We start from the raw sequence: 19,893 nt of genomic DNA on the forward strand, positions 1-19,893 counted from the left end.
AACAAGAAGACAAAGTTCAGCAGCTGAAGATAAGAACATGTGCTTTAAGCTTATTCTGATAAAAACAAACAAGTCTGACAATCAATTTCAACTTTAACCATCATTTTGCTGGTAAAGCAAAGTTGGCGTCTTAATTCAGTGTAATGTAAGCATTGATTTAAAAAATATATATTTTACTAATAAAAGCTAACCTAAGTTTAAAAATCTTAACACAAATGGCAAAAATAAACATTATGTATTCATTTTTGTTCAAAGCCAAAGAGTCACACTGGAAGGTTTTTGGGACTGCATGAGGCTGCAAAGCCTCAGATTGCAGACCCTTGTTTTAGGTTAACTTTCTTTTTCAGAAATTCTTAGTCAAAATTGTCCCCATTTTTATTTATTTTTTATTGTATTTTTTTTTACTGATTATGAAATAATAGAGGCAGACTTTAAGTAAAAATCACCATCAAAAGTTTTTACTTTACATGTAAAAAATTATTTTCTAATTGATTTATTTCCTCATTTATTTTGCATGTATTCTTTAAAGTACACAAGTTTTAGGCTAAAAATATTCTTACCTCCTTAAATTCATGCAGGCCTAAATTCAGTCCATCTGCAGTGTCTTGATGGTTTGCGGCCTTCTGAAAGAGCTTTAAAGGAGCTCACTACTGACTCCAGTTTAAACCATGAATGAGTCCAAATTGAAGTGTTAACTGCTTCATTTCCACTCTGCAGCTGTGGATTATACCACTCGCGGTACCCATAGTCTCCTCTTGTACTTATTTCCTCTCAGAAACTCAAGCCAATTTGTCATTATCAGTAGGATGTAATTATGCGTACTTAATGGATCCATTCTGATGATCCTTTGAGTAAATTCTACAGATGGAATCATTTTAGTAGCGGACTTTAAAACACTTATAGCGTGTGAAGTTGTCAGGAATTAGGCGGGTCTAAGGAGGAGCATGTCGCCCCTCTCTTTTTTATGACATGGATTTCTATCCCCTCCATATTTTAAAGATGTCTTTTTTTTCTTCTCTCAGCTCAGTGGATCTTTGACGTGTCTCCTTCTTTTACAGTTTCTTCTATTGTTTATTGGTCAATTTCTCTGTGTTTGCCCATGAGTTTCCTTGTTACGAGCTGGGGTTTAATGAGTACAATCATCTTTTGATTGATTTTTCCTTGGCAGAGTAAGAAGAAACGAGAGACACCTGAGATATGGAATACTAAAAAAAAAAGCAACGTCGGAACCACAAATAATGCAGATGTTCAAATAAGCATGTGGTGGACAAAATTGTTAGTACCCCTCAGTTAAAGAAAGAAAGTCCACAATGCTCACTGAAATGACTTGAAAAGTTCAAAAGTAACAATAAATTGAAATTTATTGAAAATTACATATTCAAAATCAGCCATTACTTTTGAGTTGTTGATTCCCAGAATTATTTAAAAAAAAACAAACTACTGAAATAGGGCTGGACAAAAATGATTGTACCCATAACTTAATATTTTGTTGCACAACCTTTTGAGGCCATCACTGCAATGAAACGGTTTCTGTATTTGTCAATGAGCCTTCTGCACCTGTCCACAGGTATTTTGGCCCACTCCTCATGAGAAAACTGCTCCAGTTGTCTCAGGTTTGACGAGTGTCTTCTCCAAATGGCATGTTTCAGCTCCTTCCACAGATGTTCAATGGGATTCAGATCTGGGCTCATAGAAGGCCACTTCAGAATAGTCTCTTAGCCATTCTTGGGGGTTTTTGGCTGTGTGTTTTGGATCGTTGTCCTGTTGGAAGACCCATGACCTGCGACTGAGACCAAGCTTTCTGACACTAAGCAGCACATTTCTATCCAGAATGCCTTGATAATCTTCAGATTTCATTTTACCTTCACAACTTCAAGACACCCTGTGCCAGATGCAGCAAAGCAGCCCCAAACCAGAACTGAGCCTCCTCCATGTTTCACAGTAGGGACAGTGTTCTTTTGGTTGTATGCTTCATTTTTGAGTCTACGAACATAGAGCTGATGTGCCTTACCAAAAAGCTCCAGTTTTGTCTCATCTGTCCAAAGGACATTTTCCCAGAATGCATTTTTGCAAATTCCAGTCTGGCTTTTTTATGATTTCCTTTCAACAGTGGTGTCCTCCTTGGTCGTCTCCCATGAAGTCCACTCTGGCTCAAACAACGACGAATGATGCGATTTGACACTGATGTACCTTGATCTAGGAGTTCACCTTTAATGTCTTTGGAGGTTGTTCTGGGCTCTTTGGATACAGTTCCAACTATCCGTCTCCTCAATTTGACATCAATTTTCCTCTTCCGGCCACGTCCAGGGAGGTTGGCTACTGTCCCGTGGGTCTTAAACTTCTGAATAATATGTGCCACTGTCTTCACAGGAACTTCAAGCTGCTTAGAGATGGTTTTATAACCTTACCTTTACAATGTTTGTCTATAATTTGTTTCTAATGTCCCGGGACAATTCTCTCCTTGGCTTTCTGTTGTCCATGTTCAGTGTGGTACACACCTTTTCACCAAAGAGCAACGTGACTATTTGACTCACTTTAAATAGGCAGACTGACTGATTATGGGTTTGAAAACAGCTGTGATGTCAATTAAAGGACATACCTGAGTTCATCATGACCCCTGGGCAATTATTTCTTAGTCTTTTATGGAGGTACCATCATTTTTGTCCTTCCCTATTTCATAAGTTTTTTTTTTTAAATAATTCTGTTAAACAACTCAAAAGTGATGGCTGATTTTGATTATTTAATTTTTCAATAAATTTTGATTTATTGTTACTTTTGAACGTTTCAAGTCATTTCAGTGAGCATTGTATCTAAAGTATATCTAAAGTTGCTAAGGCAGGAATACATTTTTATCTGGCTAGCTCTTTTATCAATAATTACATTTTGCTGTGCATGTGGGGGTTTTCTCCGTGTACTCCGGCTTCCTCCCACTGTCCAAAAACAACATGCTACGTAGTTTAATTGGTATCTCTAAATTGTCCCTAGGTGTGCATGCGAGTATGCTTGTGTGGCCCTGCAACAGACTGGTAACCTCTTCAGGGTATACCCTGCTTTTGCCCAACTGTAGCCGGGTTGGTTCCAGCAAACCCGTGACCCTGACAGGATACCAGTGGGTTCTGAAAATGGATGAATCTTCAGTTTCTCACTGTTATCAAGGTCTTGGACACCAAAGAGGAGGCCTTAAGGATGGAGAAGATTTATCATTTCTGTTTGAGAAAAAGGGAGAAGTTTGGAGTTGTGGAAATTAGGGACGATTAAAACTGATCAGTCACACAAAGTCATAGGAAAGTAGTGGAAGTGAGGCTGAGATCAGAAGTGAACGTTTGTGAGCTACAGTATGGTTTACTTCTAAAAAAAGAGATCCTTTTTCAAATGTTACATTTTCTAAATTTGTGAAAGCTACAAAAAAGCTTTTTGAAGGATGAGATCATCAAACTAATACTATCATGTTAACAATCATGTGCAGCTTCTTTTAACTTTTATAAGTTTTCTAAAAGAATCTCTCGTTGCCCAACACTGGAGATTCGCTTTAGGGACTGATGGATGTTGCAGAAATTATTGCATCCCTTCCAGGTTTCTTATTTTCCTTCCTCCCTTCCAGATGTCCTCCCACCTACACCAGCATTCCTGCTCTCTCAGTGCTCACCTGTGTCTAATAAGCGGCTGTATTCCTGCTCTCTCCTGCTCACCTGTGTCTAATAAGTGGCCGTATGTCCCTCTATACGACCTTTTTAGTAGCTGAAATGAGGGAAAACGCTACAATCCTGACGGGATATTTCATTGCATCACACAGAAATCTCACAAGTAAGTACGTAAGAAATTCTGAATCATTCCCCCTGTTTGTGTCTCCATTTTGTGCCAAAGTTCAAAGGGTGTTTTTCATATTTTGTATTACATGAATCCTATATACCCATTCATGTCATTTGATACACACATTTCTGAAGCCCCATCTCATTAGCATGACCCAAACTATCCTTAAAAACCCATTCTATATAACTTGGTCCATGTTTTTTGCCTATTTGCTGTAAAGTTGTTGGACAATTTGGACGAACCGTTGGCTTTAAATTGAGCACATGAAGCCCAATAATGCTCTAAAACTTTTCTTAACATGAGGATAATCTTAGTAAATAGTGATAAAATGTCGGCAGCTTGAAGCTTCAGTCAATCCAAACACAGTGACAAATTCATAATTGCAATGTTTTTAAGGATTAATTTAAAAAATATTTTTTTAACAGGAAATCAAGGATCAATTCCAGATCACACCAAAAACCTAAAGGGCCTATATCATGCAAAATAAAAATGTTTGAGCTTTTAAGTGTATTACAATTTTCCTAATAAAAAGAAACTCCAAAGCGGTATTTTGATCCATTCACACATTTCTGAGTATTCCTCTAAAAACCTGTTGTCTGAGCGGCAGCCCCTCCCAACCCATGAAAACGAGCAGGCTCTCTCGAGCTGATGTAGACCAGTGAGACCAGCTCCTTCCAGGAAGAGTCTGCGCCGCCAGCACCACCCCCAAACTAACACACACACTCTCTCGGCAGCTGTGTTTATCTAAAACACTTTTCTTGTATGTGCACAATATGGACATCCATCTTTGCAAAAGTTTGGTTGTTGTTTGTTTATGATGGGCAAAATGCAGACACGCTGCCGAGGCAGGCTTAAAGATGATGTCATAAAATAGGCGGCACCCACACAGAGTGAAAGCCGGTGCCTCAGAGATCGATTCGTCTTATTTCCGACTTGGAAAAGAACTCAAGAAAAAAAACGAATATTTACTTTAAAATACGTTCTTTTGTGCCATAGGTGATATATTATCGTATAATTGGATATTGTTTACTATAAAAGGCTTAATAAAAGCATGATATAGGCCCTTTGAAATATGTATATAAAAGTTTAGTTTTACATTATTGAAGGTATGCAAAAACTGGATTGAGTGACTCCTCCCCGTCGTGTTCCAAACAGGAAGTCTCCACTGGCTCCAAAAAGCCAAAATCCCATGGACTTCTACTGAGAATTTTTTTCGATATGTTTTTAATAATCCTAATTTTTTTTTAATTTATCATTTTATTTATTTTTTTATTTCAAATTTTTATGCAGTAAAAGTTATTCAAGTTATAAACTGGCCAATCTCATGCTTCAAAGGTTGAACGTTAAAAACGTTTGATTTCCAACAAACTCACTCGTGATTGGAGAGAGTGGTCACCATAGAAACGTAGTTTCAGACCACTCACTGCTTAATTACATCGTCTGGTAACAAAATGGCGACGTACTGTATGTGTTGGACTGGCGACTGAATTGACTTAATTTTGTTGGACCAGAAAGTAAGCCATTTTCTACAGATATGTCACACTTACTCAGTCTAGCTCTCTTATACAGTTAATGATTGACAACTGAAGTGCTTTGCTGAAAAAAATAACCTTTTCGTGGCATTTTACCTTGAAAACATCAGTTAATCTTCTCAGAAACTAGATGAAGAATGATTTAAAACATGTCACACTAAATGTTTCCCTTCAAAGCTGAAGATGTCATCTGCTTGCTTTAGGATATAGAACAGACATTGTTGTTAGAAACAGGAAACCAGGAAAAAATATATTTTTTATTCTTTCTTTATGGAAGTGACTGAAGTACCAGAAGAATGCATTGGCCTGTGCGGTCACCATTTCAACTCGAATGCAGACGCTCTAAAATACACCTACAAAACTCAAAAGATCCAAATTGGTGGCGACTTAAAATTGTCTTTATTGTACCTTCCAGGACAGGCTGTGGTCCAGGACTTGCATTAAGAAATACATTTTTGCAACTGTGAACATAAAGAAAGGAACTTAAAAAAGGACTGTATTCATAGAACACAGAAACAGCAGTCATTTTGCATCTTCCTAGGTCTTTGTTAACCCATAAAAAATTAATGCAAAGCTCAATTGCAGTTTCATTACATCAAAACCATGATACTCTAATTAAGTGCAAGAAAATGAGTTAGCCGACTGCTAAATATGAGATAATAAATATTAATGCAGGCCATGTTTTTCCCCTCTTATTTGCATAGATAATAATGGAAGGGGGGTCCCAGCTGTATGTGCAGCTGTGCTCAGTTTCAACCACAATGAGATTAAAAGTGCATAGAAATAGGCAGATGTAAACATTTCTTTTTCAAAATAAGAACCTTAAAATGCACTCTTCCTAATTTTTAGGCACAACAGAGTTCCACAACATTTTATAGATTCTGAAGAATTGAAAATGATTATTTGTTGAATTTGCTGCATTAGGAGGTCATATTTACAGGGCACGTGACCGGACATGGGTAACAAAATAAGAATTTCTTCCCATGAAATAATATTCTGATATACATTTATCTTGTTGTAAATGGACATTCTTATCAGTGCACTCGAGTTAACTATGGAGTCCCACAGGGCTCAGTCTTAGGACCCATCCTGTTTACGCTTTATATGTTATAGGAAACATAATCAGGAAACAAAAAATTCATTTTCATCGTTATGCCGACAACACGCAGTTGTATTTATCCATAAAACCCGACCAGAATGGCAATATAGACAAACTGAATGCCAGAGACATCAAGACCTGGATGACAATTAATAACCTCCTCTTTAACCTAGAAAAAACTGAGGACATTATACTAGGTCCTAAAAACCTCAGAGATGCTCTGTCTTCTCAGATAGTCTCCCTGGATGGCATAAGTATAGCCCCCAATTCCACAGTTAGAAACCTTGGGGTTTTATTTGACCAGGACTTATTATTTAAGGCTCACATATCTCAGGCATGTAGAACTGCCTTTTTTCACCTGCGGAATATTGTTAAGATCAGAAATATACTTTCTAAGAGTGCACTCAAAGAAATGAAACATTAGATTTAAATAAAAAAGTATCGTCAACCGGTTCCACAAAACAATTTTGTTTAAATCTGAGACAGACTGAATGACTAAAATTCAACATCTTGAATAAGCGCTACATTACACAGTTATTGTAAGTTTACATAGTGCTATTATGTAAAATTTACTCAACATTGTTGCGTTGGATTTATTAATCATATTGAATTTACTCAACATTGTTGCGTTGGATTTATTAATCATTATATTGAATTTACTCAACATTGTTGCGTTGGATTTAATAATCATATTGAATTTACTCAACATTGTTGCGTTGGATTTATTAATCATTATATTGAATTTACTCAACATTGTTGCGTTGGATTTATTAATCATTATATTGAATTTATTCAGCATTGTTGCATTGAATTAAGCAATCAAACTCAAACTCAAACTTTATTTATTTATATAGCGCCTTTCATTTTGGTTAAAAACACAAAGCGCTTAACATAAAAACAGATAAAACAGTCATAAAAAATGAAAGTTGTTCAAAACAGAAAACAAAGGACAATCCCACAAAGAAGGTACCCCTCCCTCACCACCCCCCGCCCCCATCCCCACCCACCCAGTTACCCCAGTAGAACAGTGAACCGAAACAAATAACTGCAGTTGAAGAAGGTCTGGCTTGGTACTGCTGTGAGGAAACGATATCATGGGGATCCATTCATTCCAAGGCCCAGCCGGACCACAGGGGCCATTACCGCAGCGCCCGCCCAACACAGGGCAGCCCAGGGCCCCATCCATGGCTATTAGACCACAGAGTGGGACCCCAGCCCGCCCAACCAGAACGGGCACCACAGCAACGGCATGCCCTACAGGTCAAGCTGGTGGTGCCCAAGAACGATGGATCCCCCAGAGGAAACACTGGAGTAAAAAACATCAGAATAAAAAATAAAAATGATCATAAAATAACAACAATAAAAATAGAAATTACAATTACATGACAAACTACAACCTTTTCAGATTGCGTACAATCATCCTTTTTCACTTGGAAAAACAAAATTGAAGAACCATACCAATTAAACAGAAAAAAATGGCACTACGTTTCCATGGCAGGTAAACAGTTATAACCATCCCACAGAATAAACACTACAATGAACAATGTGATCGTTTTTGGGTTGCTGATCATTCACCTACAAATTCAATGTCCAAAATGCAAGAGGGCGTATGTGAACTATAAATGTCCTCTTACCTTTAGTTAAACATGTGACGTGCACAACAATGATCTCTTCTTATTGAAGTTTTGTCTTTAAGTTTTGGGCTTTTCTCGAGAGTTCAGTCGGATCCAATTCCATGACCACCTTTTGAATCACCTCAAAAGTGTAGGGGAGCTGTGCCAGGTAACTCATGTTGAAGCAGTAAAAAAGTCCAAACAGCATGGCTGTTGCAAGGGCCACATTATCCAGGTCCTGAAGTATCACCACACCTTCGATGATGATGCCAACATCAGGAAAGTCCTTGCCTGGTGTCTCCCTGGCAACATAGACTCCCACTGTTGTTTTCTCAATGGCACTGAGAGTGGAGACATCAGTCATGTCCTGGGCAAAGAAAATATTATTGAAGATTGATTTTTTAAACTGATCTTTTGAATGCAAAAGTTACGATATGAGGAAAACTCGCGAAATGCAATATTGGTGATTAATATTGCGATAACGATATAATTCGCGGTATATAAACAAATAGCAAAACAACCAAAAACATAATTTCCGTGTTCACTGCAACAGTTTAAAAATTAGACTCCAAATGACCCACGTCGACGTAGGAGGCAAACATCAAACATAAAAGGGCTCATCTGATTGATCAACAACGTAAATGGGTCCTTCCGATTGGTTAAATGCATAAAGGGATTTATTTCATTTGTTCAATATTTCAAGCTGCCATGAGATTGTTTTAGCAAATTTAAGGTAACCATTTATTGCGATTTTCGCCGTCTTTTGCGGTATGCATATTGCACAGCTTAATGTCGCGATAACGATAAATTTGCGGTATATTGTGCAGGCCTAGCAAAAGTACTCATGCTATAGTTTAAACATGTGAGCAGCATAGTAAATTATTGTTGCCAAAGATTCCCTGCCATTCCCTGCCACATTTGAAAAGTCAAAATAAAATCGACAACTTCTAGCTCAAATGAAGAATATTAAGCTTTACAATTGTTTTTAGGATCACAGAGTGCACTGAGTACATTTTAAAATGTAGCAAATCAGTAATCTACTTATAACACTCACCATGTACTCGTGCACCAAGATGTCAGGATTCTCCTTCAAATAGAGGCAAAGTCCTTTTTAATGAGGGACTCCCTTCTAGCATCCACGTCATCCTTAATACAAAAGAAAATACAGAAATTTGAACTCAAATTTTCAATAGACAGTGAATATGCATTAAAAATTACAGATCATCAGTACTCTCAGGTAGAGGAAGTCGTGATTTTGAAATGGATTTATTTATACAAGTCTTACTGACTGCAATTTAAACTTGATAGTTAAACAAGTTTGATAAGTTCTTACCATCATCATGTCTGTCATGTCTTTCAACATTTTGCCCTGCTTCCCCGATGGCTTTGCAAACACTCTCAGCAGACTTTCAGACAGAAAGTCAAGCTGCGACAGAAACCTTGACTGTAGAGGCATGGTTGTAATGCGCTTGAACTCTGCGTTTATCTGAAATAACATGAAAGCATTATCAAGCATTGTTTTTAGATGAACACATCCTCTGCGACAACTTGTCAAGGCATAATTTGGTAATTTGGTAGTGAAGTTCTACCAAAAAATCATTGATTGCTTTGCTTGGCACACAAGAAAAATGTTCTAATTTTAACAACGCTGCTGCCAAACTGTGCTGAATTACATCTGGTAGGTCGCTAAGACCATCAGCACTGCTACTTGGTTGAACATCCTCAATGTCATCATCAGAAGCACTGGAAGCAGAATCTAGGGCAGCAACAGTTGCTGATATTACTATTCCTGGTTTAAAATCTTTGGATGAGTAAAAACTGTGTTTCCAGCTCTTGTGGGATTTAAAAGATCCTAAAATATTTGTTTCAAAGTCGCAATGCAAAAACATACAAGTTACAACCTCATTTTTTTTCAAGTGTGCATTAATATGAGTCCAGTAATCTCTTTCAGACACAAGATCCTTACAGGGACACAAGTGGCAGCTAAATATACATCTCTCTAAATGATGGTGGCTAGTTTTAATAACATGACATCTATTCAAATGAATTAATAGTGCATTCCACGTTCTAAAAGTGCATGGACAGCTTTCATGAACACATGGAATACGACTGTTATTCCCATAATGCCCATGTCTTACTCCATAATGCTTCAGAAGGTGGGACCTACTTTGAAAAACTGAAGGGCAGGCCTTGCATTGCCACATTCACTCTGTCACTGGAACACTAGTAGCACTGTTCACTGTAAAGTGGGAAACAAAACATGATTAACTTATAGTGAGGACAAAATGGTGTTTAACTCAAAAATACATTCCTGAGATAAACATAACTCATTTGTCGCTAATTTGCAAAGCAACTTAAAATATATGTAATGCATTGAAAGCCTTAAAAGCAAATACAACTTCTTGTTCTTACCACAAATACTTGAGCCCACGACTTTTCAACTGACTCCAGGTGAATAGATGACTTGAGTTTGTCAATCTGAAGCAAAACAGGGGAGGAGTAATTAAAATAATGCAGCCGACTAAGTAAGCACTTAGCAAGGACAGAGTTTTAGGGCCACGCAGAACATTTTTTGTGAAGGATTTTGTTGTTGTTGTGTATGTAACTGTTGCCATGGTGACTCAGCGGTTGCCATGACTTCTGTGTTACGCAGCATTTTTAGTAAATGTTAAGTTTTATCACAACCCAGCAGTAGCGTCTCATTCTCAACATAACAAGATTGTATTAGAAACTGCATTTATTAATGAGAAGAATGACACTTTGACTTTATTATCGAAATTAACTTTCCTGCTCACCGCTTGATGACCGTAAGGGCAAGGGAGCCGCTCAGTTCCGTGTTTAAGACCCCGCGTCCAGAGAAATTAGCTGGTGGGAGGACGACTCGGACCACGGCTGGATGAGTCTCGACACTTTATTTGTCCACAATGTACACTCGGCATACAGTATCCAGCTACAACTTTTCAGTCTTTTTAGCTACGCGCCCCCGTTCTCTCTCGCTTTACGCTGCAACCCGCCCCTTCTCTCCGTAAGGGCTACGACACTCTTATATTAACAACACTAAAGTGGCGTTAACACACAATGTAAACCACGATTAATTCAAGAAAAAAAATTCACACATAAGACCAAAATATGTTAGGAGCGCCGCAAATGTGACGTTGACCGCTCCTGCTCAAAAGACAAATTAAAATAAAACAGAGTGATAACGTCAACTTATTTCAACGTTAACGTTATGTAGTCACTCTTGAGACATTAAGCTACATTTGGCTCAGATTTTGTCACTATTTAATAAGAAATTCAAGACTTACCGGGAAAGTTGTGGTGTGACGTGTCGTACCACGAGGCATTGGATTTGACTGAGATGGCTGCCTTCTTTTTCCAACAATCCTTAGCGCGCGAGAGGAAATCCCGTGAGGTATCCCGATAATTAGTATTGCAACATAACCGAGTTGCTTCATTCCAAAGTGATCTGAACAAATCTATGTGCAATCTTATCATTTCATGTAGATTATACATTGTACAGTCACATTTGACTCGAAAACATGTAGAAATTGTGTTAAATGCACCAGATATGCTTAGATTAATCCAAGAGACGGCTGTCTCCTTTTTTTCAGTGCACGTCCTTTACATCCTGCAGCACTTCCACCCCCTCTATGAAAATGTTCACCTCCGCGGGGTCATCTGTGAGCTCAGCTCCTTCATGTTGAATGACGTGGATCACCATGTGGAGTTGCTCATTTGTTGCCTGCTCCGCTTCAAGATCAGCATCCTAAAGCAGGGATTTAAAATAAATTACTTATGAAGATGTGTTTTAGGTGTGTTTCAGATAGTCTTACTGTCACGTTATATATATTAAAAAAATTCATCAAAGTTCAAATTCTTTATGGCATTTACTAACAACCCAAATACAAAATCAACTACAATAATAAAAAACAAGAACTAGAACATACTCATATATAAGAAGCTTTACCTACATCATGACTTTTTTCAGCCTAGATTAAAATAATATTTACCCAAGCTCTGGACTAAAAACCTGTAAGAAATATTGTAAATTGCTGGATGATTGAGCACCAAACCTTGTAAGCACGCTTTAAATTCCGAGCTTTCTAGGAAAAATTTAGTTTTGTTTATGGAGCTAAATACAAAACCTGTATGAAGATAGTCTTAACATTTCTAAGTGAAAAAAATGTTACACACAAGGATTCATGTCATACAAATTTGACACTTACCAGGGACTCCTTTATCAGGTCATCAGGACTTTTATTGAGGTAAAGACAAACCGCTTTCAGGATGCATTCTCTTCGTTTTTCAACAGATGTGTTCTGTGAAAACTCACACAAAAAAAGAAACTTTCACAAACTCATCTCTGTGCACAGGTTGCCTGTACTTTATTTTCCAGAAATGGGAAATGGAAAAATTAAACCAGAACAGAGTGAAACACCCATTATCGCATTGCCCATACACAAAAGTGAGTAAGATTCAAAATCAGGGTATGTTTGGTTAAGCTAGTGAGAAAATAAATGGAGAGACATGGTGAATACTACGTTATAAGCTTAATGTGAAATAAGCGTAAAATGGCGACCCAGTGCCTAAAGTACTGTATTTTCATGATTAAAAGTCGCACTTAAGTCTTAAATTTTCTGCAAAATGTAGTGGGCGCCCTATGAGGCGGTGCTCCTAATGAGGCGGAGCTCCTAATCACCCATAACTGAAACTGCGCCCTATAACCCAGTGGGCCATATGGTGGTGAAAATACGGTAAACAATAGTACCCATTTATATTTAAAACAGCATTAAGTTTTTGTTACCCTTCCAAGATGGGAATGGCGTCTATGTAATTTCAGATGTTGCTAAATTATGCACAAGACAGAAAAAATGTTTTAGTGAACATGGACAATTCTATTAAGTTTTTCAGAACACTTAGGCTACGGTAGAAATTGATTTTATAATCTGGATCAGTGTAAATGATTTCAGTACGTACCAACCTTCCCCATGGCTGCCAGGATTCTTGCCTTTAGTCCTGATGTTCCCCCCTTCTTCTTGAAGGTCTTTAGTAACAGATCTGAATAATGATTTAGCTGGAACATGAAGGTGGACACCAGTGGTAATGGGGGTGAACTCGGCATTTACCTGAATCACGGAGTAATTCAATCTCAAACGGAATACCAGTATACAGATTACCATAGAAGTGTCACAGTGTGATTGATGCTCATGTCCTCAAAATATAGTAGCTCATACCTATTAGATTCAATTGCAGAACACTCTTTGCATGTCCACATGATCTAGACAAGAAAAAAAGACGATAAAAGATTAGTGTGTGTGTGTATCTATATATCATCATGATGATGATGAATATATATATATATAAAGCGATAAAAATTTTAATACATTTTATCTTAGTTATTTTTTGCTGATATCCTAAACTCAAAATATAGGCCACCGCTACATGCCTGTTTACCATGAGAGAACTAAGCAGGCTTGTTTGAGGACGGTGAGGGAGAACTGTGGGAAAAGGTGTGCAGAGTTCTTTGGAGTGAGGCAGGAGCCGCCCACCTCCATTTTGTGTTCGGGTTGACGCTGAGCAGAGGAGGAGTTAACCCGCGCGCACAGAAACCGACGTGTTCACGGTTTTCTTCCCTCAATATGGGGTCAACAAACACTCAGTTCTAACGCACAATTAACCAGCGTTACAAATAATTTCTGCCGTTAAAAACATTTGCGTTAACGCTGTAATGACGCGTGAAAGGCAAAACTCTTAAAACTTACGGTGAACTCAGCAGCACACGCTGAAAGAGCTCTCATACACTCACTTGCACTGCTCCGCTCTGGCCTCCTCCCCTTCCTAAACTGGCACGAGCGCAGACATGAGCGTCTCGGCGGGAACTCGGACTTAACATTAGTTCCGCCTCGGCACAAAGTTTATGCATTGGGGGGCGAGGGGATAAACTAAATAACCTCCAAAACGGAGCGGTACAAAAGTGATCCGAACAGAATTTGCCCTACCAAAACGGTTCGATCAACTCCGTGTACCGTTACACCGCTAGTTTCAACGTTTCAAAATTTTCCCGCCCTCGTTTTTTCCAGAAATCAACAGTGCTTCACACTATCTTGATTATTAATCCCCAATGTAAAAATTTTATACATCGTTTTCATTTGTATGTTTGTTACACTTAAAGTACTTACCAGAAACTCGATGAAAATTATTGAGCACACTACTAGATGAGGAGTCGTCGAGAAATGGCGGCCGCTTTCTTCTTGCTGAATTTTATTGCGTAATGCGCATGCGTCAGATGAACGGAAAGCTTGTTGGGACAACTGTCCTTTTAAAAATTGACTGTGTTAAATAAATTTTATTTAACATTTTTAAATATTACCCAAATTGGAATTATTATTTAAATGAAATGTAACACCCTTGTTTATATCACTGAAAGTGAATTGATTTAATATTTTCAACATAAATACTTTACATAAAAAATACTACAGCACTTTTTCATTTCTTTGAGTGTGATGCTGAAAAACTCATCCATGCGTTTGTTACGTCGAGGCTGGATTACGTAACTCTTGAGGACTCTTGAGGACTCTGTGAGGAAGCGTGTCCTAAGAGTTCCTTAAGAAGCCAGCTTGTTCAGAATGCAGCAGCAAGATTGTTAGCAGGAACTAGCAGAAGAGAACACATCACTCCTGTGTTAGTTTCGCTCCATTGGCTCCCAGTTGATTCTAGAATCAAGTTCAAGATCCTCCTGTTAACCTATAAGGCCTTACATGGACTGGCCCCGTCCTATATTAAGGACCTCATAGTCCCTTACCCTCCAATAAGAACACTTTGCTCGCAAAATGCAGGACTGCTTGTGGTTCCTAGAATTAGTAAAAGTACGGTTGGAGGTAGAGCGTTTAGCCACCAAGCCCCTGTTTTATGGAAGCTCCCAGCTCATGTAAGAGAGGCCGATTCAGTTTCTACATTCAAAGTTAGACTGAAAACATTCCTCTTTGAACAGGCTTATTGTCAGACTAGTTAGTATTCAGAGATTATTTAACTTAATGTTAATTTGTTTAAATTAAACTTAATAACAATAACTATTTGTTTTAAAAGGCTGCTAGAAGTTGAAGCTGGGGTAACTATGGTGCACTGGGGTTCTGTCCTCTTTTCTCATCTACTTCTACCCTTCCTCTCCTCTATTTTGATCATCACTTATCATTTAGTTTTCCATGCCTCTGTTTGGTGGAGTGCGATTCATGTATTGTCCCTCTTTTCCTCTCCCCTCCTGGGGACTGGGAGTGCTTCCAGACTCCAGTTGGCTCATCCGTGCTCCTGTTCCTGACCGTTTACCTCGCCTTTGGTCCCGCTCCTACACCTGGCTGTGGATCCTGCCTCTGGCTCATCTCTGGCTCGTCTCTGCTCTTTACCTGACCGAGTACCTCGTCTCTGCTCCTGCTCCTACACCAGGCTGTGGTTCCTGTCTCAGGCTCGACTCGCGCCCCTGACTGTCCCCCCAACCATGGCTGGATGAAGCTCGTCTGCTGGACTTTATATATGTAGCTGTATACAAATAAAATTGAATTGAATTGTTGTATTTGAATGCACCTCAGTTACAGGGACATGTTGATTGGTCGAGATGCATTATGGGATATGTGTGATGCATGATGGGATACGTAGCATGTAGCCTTCGGATGTAAAGTGACTGTTAACAAGTATGTTAATAAAGGCAAGTAACCTCAGCATGTCCTGAATATTATTATTCCTTTTCAACCCTAAATTACAGTACCAGCCGGAGTTCGCCCGCGTCCAGGATGAGTTCGTTTGATTTTTGTTATACTGACATCCGTGCAGCTGGCTGGCCAACAGAGAGCCGTTACGGTACATTTTCAATGTGCATTCAATGGCTGTGCATTTTGTACATGGAGCCCAACAACAGTTGTAGAAACCTATATGCCGTGAATGCAAGACTTTTCAACGCAGAATCCCAAAATGCTTATTTACACGCATTTACATAGACTTTTTCTTAAAAGTGGTTGCTTAAACATGCTTTGCCAAGGGCGGTGCGAACATAGATTTTGAGTTTTATGCGTATGATAGAATTTAGTTTTAAAGCTACGCTATTCTTCTTACTGTCACAGTCTGTCCATTTCCTTTTGTGATAAATTGAACATTCCAGTCGAACCTCTCATTACTACTTTACAGATCAATGCTATAAATGGGTTTACTATTCTCCAATGTTCTGCTAAGACTATTCCAGTTAAAGTTACTGTGTCTGGTAATCACTCAGAACTCATGTCATTCCTGGTTGTACAGACTATGAAACCTGCTATTGTTTTAGGGTTTCCTTGGCTCTGCAAACACTCCTCTCACATTGACTGGGTTTCTGGAGGTGTGCTTTCCTGGAGCCCGACTGTGCTATTGACCTACTTCCAGGGACACAACCACCCAGAGGACGTATATATCCTCTGTCACCTCCTGAGCAAGAGTCTGTGGAGCAGTACCTTCAAGAAAGTCTACAGGCTGGCATTATCCACCACTCCTCTTCTCCTGCAGGAGCGGGATTTTCTTTGTTGGTAAATGTGATGGTGGTTTACGACCATGCATTGACTATAGAGGCCTAAACAACATTACTGTGCGTAACACTTATCCCCTCTCTCTAATGCATACAGTGCGAACAGAGGAGCTAACATTTTCTCCAAGCTGGATCTTCGTAGCGCTTATCTTTTAGTGCGTATCCAAGAGGGGGATGAGTGGAAGACAGCCTTCAATACCCTTACAGGACATTTAAGTACCTTGTCATGCCGTTTGGTTTAACTAACGCTCCTGCAGTTTTCCAGAGACTGATTAACGATGTATTGAGGGACACGATCAATAAGTCTGTGTTTGTTTATTTGGATGACGTTTTGATTTTTTTTACCAGACCCTGTTGTCCATGTGCAGCACGTCAGAGCCGTCGTACAGCGCCTGCTGGTGAATCAGCTTTTCTGTAAAGCTGAAAAGTATGAGTTCCACACCACTCAAACTAAGCTTCTCGAGCATGTGGTTACTCCAGGCACTGTCCAAATGGATGACTCCAAGGTCCAAGTTGTCTTGGAGTGGCCTTTCCCGACTGGTAGAAAACAGCTCCAACGTTTTCTGGGTTTTGCTAACTTATACAGTTGCTTCATTGGGGGCTTCAGTGGTGTTGCTGCACCTCTCCATAAGCTGTCTCCTGGAAAGGTACTTTTGTCTAGGATGACGGGGCCAACAAAGCGTTTACTGATCTCAAAAGACGCTTCTCTACAGCTCCCATTCTGGTTCAGCCTGACACCTCCAAGCAACTCATTGTGGAGGTGGATGCGTCTGACTCTGGAGTGGGAACAGTCTTGTCACAGAGAGCTTCTGATAATAAAATCTATTGGGTCTAATTGGGTCAGATAGAGGTCTAGTTTTTGGAGGGAGTTCTGCAAGCTGTTGGGGATCAGGGTCAGTCTGAGCTCGGGCTTCCATCCTCAGATTAACGGCCAGGTAGAGTGCTGCAACCAGGACCTTGAGACCACACTGCTTGCCATGCGTTCCAACAACCCCAGTACATGGTCCACCCAATTACCTTGGCTGGAGTATGCTCATAACTCCTTGGTACATTCCTCTGGGTTCTCTCCGTTCCAGGCTGCTTATGGATACCAGCCACCTCTCTTCCCTCACCAGGAGCAATTGGCTTCACTATCGGGTCCAGCAGCCTTTGTACGGCATTGTCTGCGCACCTGGAAGACATTCAGGAACCAGCTGTTGAGGAACCAGGAGAGGTTCACGGCTGTGGCTAATCGTCGACGAACCCCTCCCTCAGAGTACAAGGTAGGAGACAGGGTCTGGCTGAACACTAAGGACATTCCTCTCAGGGGTGGCTCCAAAAAGCTGCATCCTCGCTTCATCGGCCCTTTCATCATCAGCAGGATAATCAACCCTGTGGCCGTGAAGCTGGATCTTCCGTCCACCTTGAGAGTACACCCAGGTTGAGACAAAAAACAACTATAACAGAACAGAAAAACCCATTCCCTTCCCCATGGAGTCCAGATAATGGTAGAACCCTTTGTGAAAGCCTCTCCATTTGGCACCATCTCTAGGCCACCTCAAGCCGGTACAGCTCCACATGAAAACTCAAACAACAACAAAATCAATATACACAAATAACCATAACAAAAAAACATACAAAATTGTGTGACCACAGTCATCACAGGGGGTCAGGCATACACTATCAAGTCTTTTCTCGCCTCTCGGAGGGTGGGCCGGGGCATCCAGTTCCTGGTGGATTGGGAGGGTTATGGTCGCCAGTTGGTTCCTGTACGTCACATCTTGTACAAGGACGTGATCTCCCAGTTCCATCGGGATCATCCTGACTAGCCTTGTCGTCCGTCTTGTAGCCGGACGTAGGGGGGGAGAGGGGGTTATGTTACAGTCTGTCAGTTTCCTTTTGCTTGTGTGTGTGTAGATTGGCTGTGGCTCCTGGAGGACTCCTCCTCCCCTCTTGTCATTCCTAAAGTTCGCACAGCTGCTTGCATTGAGTTAATTGGTTTCTTATTTAAGCTCACCTGTTTCACAGGGTAGTTTCTGTTTGTTCTCTATGTTCCTGGTTGGCTTAGCTTGTTCATTTGGAAGTGGTTTCCTTAGTTATATTAAATATTTCTCCTCACTCCAGTTACTTCTTTGTTCCTGCATTTGGGTCACCTTGATTTCCCGTAACACTTACATATTAGCTGAAATAGAAGAAAGAAAATTTGTTTATTGTTTTTTTGACAGACAAGTATCCACTATATGTTTTTTTATTTTTTTCAGAAAAGTGCTGGAAATCCAAACAACACAATATTAAAACGAGGTAATTAAAGCATTAACACTTTTCTATATCAGATCAGATGAAGTTATGGGTGAATGTTAAATGACAATTTAATCTTGAGTCACATTGGTCCCACCACTTACACTCCACTCATTGCCTCGAAGCTGAAATGTTGCATTGTGTGTGGAATAATTTTTAAAAATTCATCTGCAACAGCATATTGAATCTGTGATTGAATCTGACTCAACCCTGCGCTATAAATCAGTTTAATCTCACATTCCGACGTGTACATTCTGTCAGTTTGGAAACTTAATTTCTGAGATGTCAACAGCCTTCCAGCTGTCTGGGCCCAGATTATCCTAAGTGATAAATAAATTGCATGCTAATGCCTTGTTTGAAGAACACAAAAACAACTATAAAAGCATTCTCAGCATTGTTGCCAGATAAAAAAAAAAAAAAAACTTGGCACCAACAATAATACGAGATTTTTCTTGGAAGGAGTCTACTTTACATTTCCTCACACAAGCCATATCATTGTGGAACCAGGGCTGTTGCGAAATTAGCATTTGGTGTCTCATGGTACTAATTCTGAACACATTTGTTCATTCTTAGCTGATGAGGATGATTTGGCAAATTACTTTTACTGCAATTTGGGCCTCTGTGAAACAATCCTGGAAGACATTATAGAGGTACGATCAGCCATAACACCCTAACTGTCTGTGCTCGATTCCACAAAAGCCCACAGCTCTGCTAATGAAAGCTGGAGCAAACTAGACTGAAGTAATGGCCCAGGCTTCACATTTTCTTGTGAACCTTGACAACGAATAGCCTCAATCCTGTTGACCATGTACCAAAAAGCAGCTATTTCCATATATTGTTGCACTTGAACTATGGGGTCATTATGGGCTGACTGCAAGAATAATTGCAATCAGAAAAAGAAAATGTATTTAGCAAGAGAAGAAAAAAAAGGCATTGGTATGGAGTTGGTATGTACATACACCCAGTAACCATTTTGCAGGAGGAAGCTGAGCTACTTTGTCAATTTTCTCTCAAAAT

At 39.6% G+C, this 19,893-nt stretch overlaps 2 long non-coding RNA genes across 2 annotated transcripts; both read right to left on the reverse strand.

Annotated features, from left to right (window-relative positions):
- Nucleotides 1–7,265: 7,265 nt before the first annotated feature.
- LOC105354797 (uncharacterized) lies at nucleotides 7,266–11,434 on the reverse strand. Its single transcript, XR_002874338.2, has 6 exons — nucleotides 11,360–11,434; nucleotides 10,467–10,532; nucleotides 10,222–10,293; nucleotides 9,388–9,540; nucleotides 9,109–9,200; nucleotides 7,266–8,421 (listed from the first exon to the last, which is right to left on the reverse strand). It is a non-coding gene; the product is annotated as an uncharacterized LOC105354797 (long non-coding RNA).
- A 249-nt stretch (nucleotides 11,435–11,683) lies between these two features.
- Nucleotides 11,684–13,866, reverse strand: LOC144996345 (uncharacterized). The gene is made up of 3 exons (XR_013659335.1): nucleotides 13,817–13,866; nucleotides 12,281–12,373; nucleotides 11,684–11,820 (listed from the first exon to the last, which is right to left on the reverse strand). It is a non-coding gene; the product is annotated as an uncharacterized LOC144996345 (long non-coding RNA).
- Between the last annotated feature and the right edge of the window lie 6,027 nt (nucleotides 13,867–19,893).

This window comes from Oryzias latipes, chromosome 12 (assembly GCF_053564925.1).
Source record: "Oryzias latipes strain Hd-rR chromosome 12, Olatipes_Hd-rR_3.1".
NCBI classification, from domain to species: Eukaryota; Metazoa; Chordata; class Actinopteri; order Beloniformes; family Adrianichthyidae; genus Oryzias; species Oryzias latipes.